Raw genomic sequence first — 9,190 nt, forward strand, 5'->3', positions numbered from 1 at the left:
AAAAAAATCTAAATCAGAAACTTTATAGATGTCCTAACTGAAAGGAATCTTAAAGAGATTAGTTTCTAGACCAATAATTTGTTGACAGAACAACTCGGAGTATTTAAGGAAACTGAAAGAAATTCTGATCCTTTTTTGAACAGCTTGGTTTTTCTAACAACAGTTTCTACAGATGGTTAAGTGGCTGAAAGCAGAGCTGGGTTTCTATTGCTTCCAGGATGGTTTTTCTAAAAATACTTTAAAAGCCATACATTTTACCAATTTTTCTACAACTTATGAGGTAGATAGAAGTCAGCATAGTTTATCAGCTGGGGTAGTGTTATGCTCTTTAAGGACTCTTCGGAGAGAGGCGGCATACAAATCTAATAAATTATTATTAAATTATTATTATTATTATTTGTTAGACATATAGGCCACATTTCACTAAAATAATATACAGTACAACATGTCGGACTTTTCTCTTTCTTCTGTTATTTTCTGCACATTGAAAAGCAAAGATCTGATGGTTGTTGTGACAGTGGGATCCAAAACAACTAAGATATTTCAATTTTTGCTTTATTGATCAACACACAGTTTAAAAGTCTCAAGTGAAGCTTTTCTTTGTTTCAGTTCAAACAGAGTACATTGTCTATTCCATGCACAGATATTCCTGTTCTTTTTTTTCAAATTCTTTTAAATACATTTTGCAAGATAGTATAAACTAGACCTAGTCCAAAATAGTACCCAACGATGTATTGAAAAGATGTTTTAATAATTTAATCCCCAATTATAACTAGAAAGTTATATGACTCACAAGAGCTTTCATTTATTTCTTTTGCCTGAAGTAAACAATATGGTTCCAAAATGCATTATTTTGTTTTACTTTTATTTTTCAGACCATTGTGTAAGATATAGAAAAGGAAGATTATCAGTTCTTTTTTCCTCAGTGAGCTCGTCTGATTTTCATCAAATGTTTTTCTACCAAAACAATCTTAATATTATTTATTTATAAACCAAGTATATCATTTTAATATTATTTAAGCTGAAACGTGTTGCTGAAATCTGACACCATCTCTTTTATGATAGACTTTTTAAAAAAAATCTGAAATCTGAATGTTAAATTCCCAAAGTACAGAAGATGTTTATTGCCTATTTATTTATTTATTTATTTATTCAGCTTTTTGTCCTACAATCTCTTGCATATTTTGTACTGGAGAAAAGGTTATAGTCTTCCAAATGGAACTGGAAAATATTCTTGGATGAAACTTTAGAAAAGCCTTCCTTAAAATGACGTTCCCTTAGGGGTGCTGGATTGGGCTGGCTGAAAAACAATATAGGATCTGAAAACTAAGATGTTCAGAGTGTTAAAGCTTCTCTCCAGCTTATTGTGAGCCAGTGAAGAAAATACTGAGCTAAATGGAACAATGATTGGAACAAAGCCTATTATGCCATAATTTCTTCTATGTTGATTGTTGATTATAAGCCAGTCTCTCTCTCCCACACACACACACACTCGCACACACCAGCAGTAGGCTGCTCCAGGTTCTGCAAACCAGTATCAGCAGTGGCAGAAGATTCTTCCCACTCACTCGGGATGCTTCTGCGTACATGCAAAAATGTCACACGTGCATGGAAATTACCTATCAACTCCCTCATCTATCTTTTACCTCTCATCTGTCTGTCTGTGCAATTATTATTCAATATGCCATTACAAGAGTTCCAAGTACAGTAGATAGTTATTTTTATTATACCATAAAGAAGTATAAATTTTTGAGTCTACGAAACTAGACTTACAATCCTGGGTCCTGAAAGCTTAGTCCTACGATGCCTTAAACATGATCTAAGTATTGCCCACAAGATCATATGCTGCAATGTCCTGCCTGTCAAAGATTACTTCAGCTTCAACCATAACAACACAAGAGCACACAACAGATTCAAGCTTAGTATTAACCGCTCCAAACTTGACTGTAAAAAATATGACTTTAGTAATTGGGTTGTTGAAGCGTGGAACTCATTACCAGACTCTGTAGTATCATTCATTCATTCATTCATTCATTCATTCATTCATTCATTCATTTATTTCGATTTTTATGCCGCCCTTCTCCTTAGACTCAAAGCGGCTTACAACATGTTAGCAATAGCACTTTTTAAACAGAGCTAGGCTATTGCCCCCACAATCTGGGTCCTCATTTTACCCACCTCGGAAGGATGGAAGGCTATATCATCCCCTAACCCCCAACATTTTACCCTTAGACTATCCACGGTTGACCTCTCCAGATTCCTGAGAGGTCAGTAAGGGGCATACATAAGCGCACTAGAGTGCCTTCCATCCCATGTCCTATAGTCCCTCCTATATCTCGTATTTCTTCTCTACTATATCCTCTATAACCTTCATTGTGTATTATTGTGTATTGGACAAAATAAATAAATAAAATAAACAAATAAATAATGCCAAAATCTCTAGTGTATTATTTATAAATATAAATAAATAAATAAAAGAAACCCCCAACAATAATATAGATTAACATCTAATCTCTGACTTTCTTTGTATTGTAAGCAGCTTACCATTCTTTTAACCACTCTGCAATTTATGATTTGCATGGATATGTTAGATGGTGCATGAAATGACTAAGTTTGCCCACCATGGATGCAACATTGGAGGGGGGGGGGAAAGATTTGGCATCTTGTTCATTGTAGTAAAACACAGCCTTGCATTGCTTGACGGTAATTCAGTAACTCAGAAATGTATGATCATCTCTGTTTAAAATTACCCAGTGCCCTCTTATACAGACATCTAAACAAAAAATCAAAAATCAACCCTGGGTTAGACCAAACGGTGATCATTACTGAATTTTCTATAGTTGATTAACATTGTCAGGAAAGTAGAATTTCACTTGCCAATTCAGTCAGAGATTCCCTTCATTTACCTTTGGGGTTAATCATGCTGTTTATAGTATGCTTCATTTATCATCTCTTCCTTTATGTAAGGATAAAGTGCTCTTTTATTTCAAATGCTACTCAAGCTTTCTTTAAAGTCTACTTTGTAACTAATGAGACTGAAGAAAGCTTCCGATGATTACTCAATACAGTAAAAATGTGTTTTGTTTCCTTTTGGCTAGATAATGGGTTAGCATAGAGCATTAGTTGGAGACCATTTATATGCAGATATATTGCCCCGTTTCCTTCAATATGTGCCATAAATTAGCATTCCATTTCTGCTAAAATTTCGTTGTCTTTTTTAAAAAATCATTTCATATGCATGTGATCCAACTTCCATCACAGCTGTTCGGCAAACTCTATCATCCCCTAAGTGTGAACAAGCCTCACAACTTTTGATTTACTGCCAGTTTTCTATCTCTCTCTCTCCCCCCCATCTCTCCCTCCCCCCTCTCTCTCCCATTCATTTTTATAATACCATTTATTTTCTCATCTATGAATCCAAACCATGATGCATATTTATTCCAGTCATAATATTACCTGCTTATTGTCTCATAATTTGTTTTACATGCAAGGAAATACGGAAAGGCCAAATCAGTTGCAATACTTCATTTTTTTTTAAATGCACACATGTGATTGATAATGTATAGATGTCCAGAAAACAGGAAAATATTAGCATATTTGTGTCCACAGCTTCTGAGATAAACAGCTTCTGGCTCAGGGGATCATATTTTCCAATAAATTGCTAACTGATATTAGCAACTCTGACCCAGAAAATCCTAATGCTCCATTGAAGCCTTGGAGATGTCTTTCCAAACTGTTTTCATGCTGCAATTTTAATTACCAGAATTGGACACCTGTTAAATAAATTAGGAATAAACACTGTTATTTATTCAATTAAATTTAAGTACATTTTATGGTTTTTTTAACCTTGGTTGCTCTTATATTAAAGTGCCCCGCATATCGCTTCAAGGGAAAATATACTTTTATAAAAAAAAGTATTGCGTGTGTAAAGCTTTTGGAATGGAGAAAAATGTGGATGCAATTTGCTGTAATTTTTTTTTCTCTTCTGATTTGCACCTATTGAGATGGGAAGTTTGAAGAGGAATATAACCCTGCTCTATCCAGATCCCATGAAAAACTGCATTCCTATTCACGAGAACAGAGTGTAAACAAAATAGGCCTGAGATAGTTTCTTTCCTATTTCTTTGTTCAGACAAAGTAGCACAATAAACATATGGTATTGGGCACTCCCTAAAGCTTATAGGTAAGAAAGTGAGGACAAATAAAGGGAAATATTTCTTCACCCAGAAGGTCATTGGTTTATGGAATTCACTTCCAGAAGAGGTTGTGACAGCTGTCAGCCTTGATAGCTTCCAGGCAGGATTAGACAGATTCATGGATGCCAAGTGTATCAGTGGTTATTGAAACAGATGTTCATGTGCCACCTCTATGTGGGTTGAGATAGGCAGGATTCCCTCGAGTACCATTTGTTGGGGGTCAAGGGAAAGGGAGGATTTTGCCTTCTCTTTCTGCTCAAGAACCCCATGTCACACCAACACTCTGCAGTCTGCATTGGTTGCCGATCAATTTCCAGTCACAATTCAAAGTGTTGGTTATGACCTATAAAGCCCTGCATGGCATCGGACCAGAATATCTCCAGGACCGCCTTCTGCCGCACGAATCCCAGCGACCGATTAGGTCCCACAGAGTTGGCCTTCTCCGGGTCCCGTCGACTAAACAATGTCGTTTGGCAGGTCCCAGGGAAAGAGCCTTCTCTGTGGCGGCCCCGATTCTCTGGAACCAGCTCCCCCTGGAGATTAGAACTGCCCCCACCCTCCTTGCGCGCGTGTGCATGAGCGCGCATGCAAACTGATGGCAAACAAATTCAAAACCCACCACTGATGTGACTGATTCAGTCCTTGAATATTTCAGGATATCACTCTATCTTCTCTTCTCCAGAATTGCATTGTTCTTTCCCCAGAAAGATTAAAACACAAAAGCCACTGGCAAGTTGCTGGCTAGATAACCTCAAGGTGTAGCTACACATATGGATTTCACCAAATGTTCTTCTTTGCTAGAAAGTGAAGTTACCTGAGTATGATTATGGGTTTGTCTTTCCTACTCTAATGGATCTCTGAAGTTTGCCTTGCTAGAGACACTCTACCATTTAATGAGACAGGATCAGCAACTGCAGCACAGAAAAAACATGATCATAAAATAAACGGATGAGGGGAGAAAGTAAATATGAAACCTTTGTCCACTCAGCCCCGAAGCTTTAAAAACTGTTTAAAATTGGAGCTTGTATGTGCTGATTTTGTGATTTTAAAAGAAGGGTTGCCCTTGGGTTTTTGGAGAATTTCATCTTTAATATCAGTGAGAAAGGCAGATACTATACAAGTCCTTTCCACACTTTAAAGACACTGTGTCTGTTGAATTAGGCCAGTACAGAATTTACTAAATGAATTAGAGTCTTCATTATCAGGACTTGAGATGTAAATGTTATAAATGTAGATGAAAGGAAATTGATAGTTCATATAATCACTCTAAAAGTTGGAACAGCATTTAGCAAACCTTGCCTCACCTTGAGAAAGCTAAGAAGGATTCAACGTGGTTAGCAATAGGCAGTGAACTACTTCCATATTATTGCGTACAAAACTGCATAATCATATATATGAAGCTACCAGACGTTGACCTTGACTTAGAATTTATACAGTAAAGATCTCTACTGAAGAAAATCATGGCGTTATTATATTTTATGATTCCCATCTCCTACTGTAGCTCAGGTACCCTTTGCAACATTTGCTGTTCAAAAGAATTGGTAAATAGCTTTTGTTTACAGTGACAAGCGAGAATGTCTGTGAATGGGAGGGGGGATGAATGCAATCCTTTTTTCCCCTTTCAGCAAGTCTGCATTGCACTGCCATTTCTCTGTAATGAAATATCCCTTCTTTTATGCAGCAAGGTCTAGATCCAATCCAATCATTCTGAACAATGAAAGATGACTGAAAAGTACCCAATTCTACCTTTCATTTCACTAAATCCAGACAGACAAAGATTGTATAAAGCAAGGAGATAATTCAGTAACTTCTTATATATCAGAAAAAAGTTATGGGTGATTATTTAATTTTCTGCAATATTTTTAAACATGCAGTACCAATAAACCCAGTATAATCATTTCATCAGATATCTTAGTTGCAATAATTTGGACTCTTCAGCAGACATAACAAACTGTTTTAGCAATCCATTAGTATGATTTCATATTATAGTTCAGGTTGCCCCAGAATGATAGGACATCTTAAATTTGCTTCCTTAAAAACAAGGGCTGCCAAAATGAAAGTGGAAAACTGAAGGTTGCCTTCTTTCCTCTGTCTTTCTAAAAAAGAAAATCTATAATCATCTTCCTGATGCTGATAATCCCACAGCACCAGAAAAGGATGGCTCAGCTCTTGAACCTCTGCCAAGGAGAGATTTTGTTTGTTTGTTTGTTTGTAAAATTTCTTAGCCACTCATTTTGCCATGTGGTAATTCTGAGAGATTTACAATATGTGATCTTAGGCTGCATTAACAGTAGTATAAAGATCATGTGAAGTGTTACTATCACTTTATATTGTACTGGTAAAGCCTCACTGGAAATACTGCTTTCATTTTGGGGGCCATTTTTTTGGTCACCAACATACGAAAAAGATGTTGAAACTCTAGATCAGAGTTGTCAAAACCGCGGCCTGCGGACCAGATGCGTCATGCACTGGCAAAACCCATGCCTGTTTAGTGAATGGGGAAAAAAGTGCCGAAACATCTCATTACGCCACTGTGATGACGCTAGTTTTACATCCCTGCTCCAGAAATATTACAAAGAAGAGTAACAAAGATGATTAGGAGACTGGAGAATAAATTATACAATGAATGATTGTGGGAACAGACAATGTCTAATCTAACAAAAGGTTGAGGGATACCATGATTACAATTCCAATATTCGAGGGACTGTCACAGAGAAGAGGGAATATTATTCTCCAAGGCATCTGAAGACAATACAAGAAGTAATGGATGGAAGCTTAACAAGGAGAGACACAATTAGAAATAATTTTTCTGTCAGTTAGAACAATCGCTGGAATGGCTTGTCTCCAGAGGTTGCAGGTGCTCCATCACTAGAAGTTTTTAAAAAGAGATCGGACAGCAATTTATCTGGAATGGCTTGGGGTCTCCTGCTTGAGCAAGGGGTTAGATTAGAAGACTTCCAACTCTATGATTATGTATTCTGCAATAGGCTCCAATTCTTCCCCGCAGGGAGGCGGAACCACCTAGGTGGTTCCACCCCAGACGCCTGATGGACCCAGAGGGCTTTCAGAGGGCACTTGGGGTTTTACTGGATTCACTCGTACACAGTTTGGCAGAATCACTCGCTGTGGCCTGGAATATGGCTGTGATGGAGGCTCTTGACCGGATTTCACCGTTGGGACCTCTCTGTGGCACTAGACCCCAGAGAGCTCCTTGGTTCACCGAGGAAAAAACGCCAGAAGAGATGTCTAGAGAAGCACTGGAGGAAATGTAAATCCAAGTCTGATCGAACATTTTTAAGAGCTTTTATTAAGACTTATAAAGGGCGCTCAAGGTGGCAAGAAATGCGTATCATGCCGCCTTGATTTCATCAGTGGAATCCCACCTGGCAGCCCTGTATAGGATGACCCACTCCCTTCTAAATCAGAGGGGGCGGGGAGCCCTTGCAGGGTAGTGCCGAGAATTTCAATATGCTTTTGCTAATAAAATCGCTCAGATCCGGATGGAACTGGACTCCAATTGGAACGCAGTGTCAGCTGACAACGAATCAGTTGAGGTGACAGGGGCCCATCTTTGTCCATCTGTCTGGGAGGAGTTTGACCTGATGACGCCTGATGAAGTGGACAAGGCCATTGGAGCTGTGAGTTCCACCACTTGATTGCTGGACCATGTCCCTCCTGGCTGGTTTCGCAAAGAGGTGACAAGGAGCTGGGTCCAGCAGATTGTCAACGGTTTTTGAGGGGGGTCCTTTATGGTTCCCTACAAGGAGGCACTCATGCACCCCCTCCTCAAGAAGGCTTCCCTGGACCCAGCCATACTTAATAACTACTGTCCAGTCTCCAACCTTCCCTTTAGGGGGAAGGTTGTTGAGAAGGTGGTGTCGCTCCAACTCCAGCAGTCCTTGGAAGAAGCCAATTATCTAGGCCCACAGCAATCAGGATTCAGGCCCGGCTACAGCATGGAAACTGCTTTGGTCGCGCTGATGGATGATCTCTGGTGTACCCAGGATAGGGGTTTATCCTCTATCCTGGTGCTTCTTGACCTCTCAGCGGCTTTCAATACCATTGACCATGGTATCCTTCTGTGCCAGCTGGAGGGGTTGGGAGTGGGAGGCACCGTTTTATGGTGGTTCCCCTCCTACCTTTCCAGTTGGTCACAGTCAGTGCTAGTGGGGGGTCAGTGGTTGACCTCTAGGTCTTTCCCTTGTGGAGTTCCTCAGGGGTCAGTCCTCTCCCCCCCCCACTATTTAATATCTACATGAAACCATTGGGTGAGATAATCCAAGGACATGGGGTGAGGTGCCATCAGTATGCTGATGACACCCAGTTGTACATCTGCATCCCGTGTCCACTCGGCGAAGCAGTGGAAGTGATGTTGGAGGCTGTTAGGGTCTGGATGGGTGCCAACAGGCTCAAACTCAACCCTGACAAGACGGAGTTGCTGTGGGTTTTGCCTCGCAAGGACAATCCCATCTGTCCATCCATTACCCTGGGGGGATCATTGACCCCCCTCAGAGAGGATCTGCAACTTGGGCGTCCTCCTCGATTCACAGCTGATGTTATTAACACCATATTTCAGCTGTGGCAAGGGGGGCATTTGCTCAGGTTCGCCTGGTGCACCAGTTGCAGCCCTATTTGGATGCAGTAACTCATGCCCTTATCACCTCGAGGTTCAACTACTGTAATGCTCTCTACATGGGGCTATCTTTGAAGAGTGTTTGGAAACTTCAAATTGTGCAGAATGCGGCTGCGCGAGCCGTCATGGGTCTTCCCAGATAGACCCATCTCTCTCCAACACTCCGTGGCCTGCATTGGCTGCCGAATGGTTTCCGGACACAATTCAAAGTGTTGGTGATGACCTACAAAGCCCTACATGGCATTGGACCAGATTACTTATGGGACCGCCTTCTGCCGCACAAATCCCAGCGACCAGTTAGGTCCCACAGAGTGGGTCTTCTCCAGGTCCCATTGACCATACAATGTCTGGCGGGGCCTAG

The sequence above is a fragment of the Erythrolamprus reginae genome, chromosome 3, assembly GCF_031021105.1.
Source record: "Erythrolamprus reginae isolate rEryReg1 chromosome 3, rEryReg1.hap1, whole genome shotgun sequence".
NCBI classification, from domain to species: Eukaryota; Metazoa; Chordata; class Lepidosauria; order Squamata; family Dipsadidae; genus Erythrolamprus; species Erythrolamprus reginae.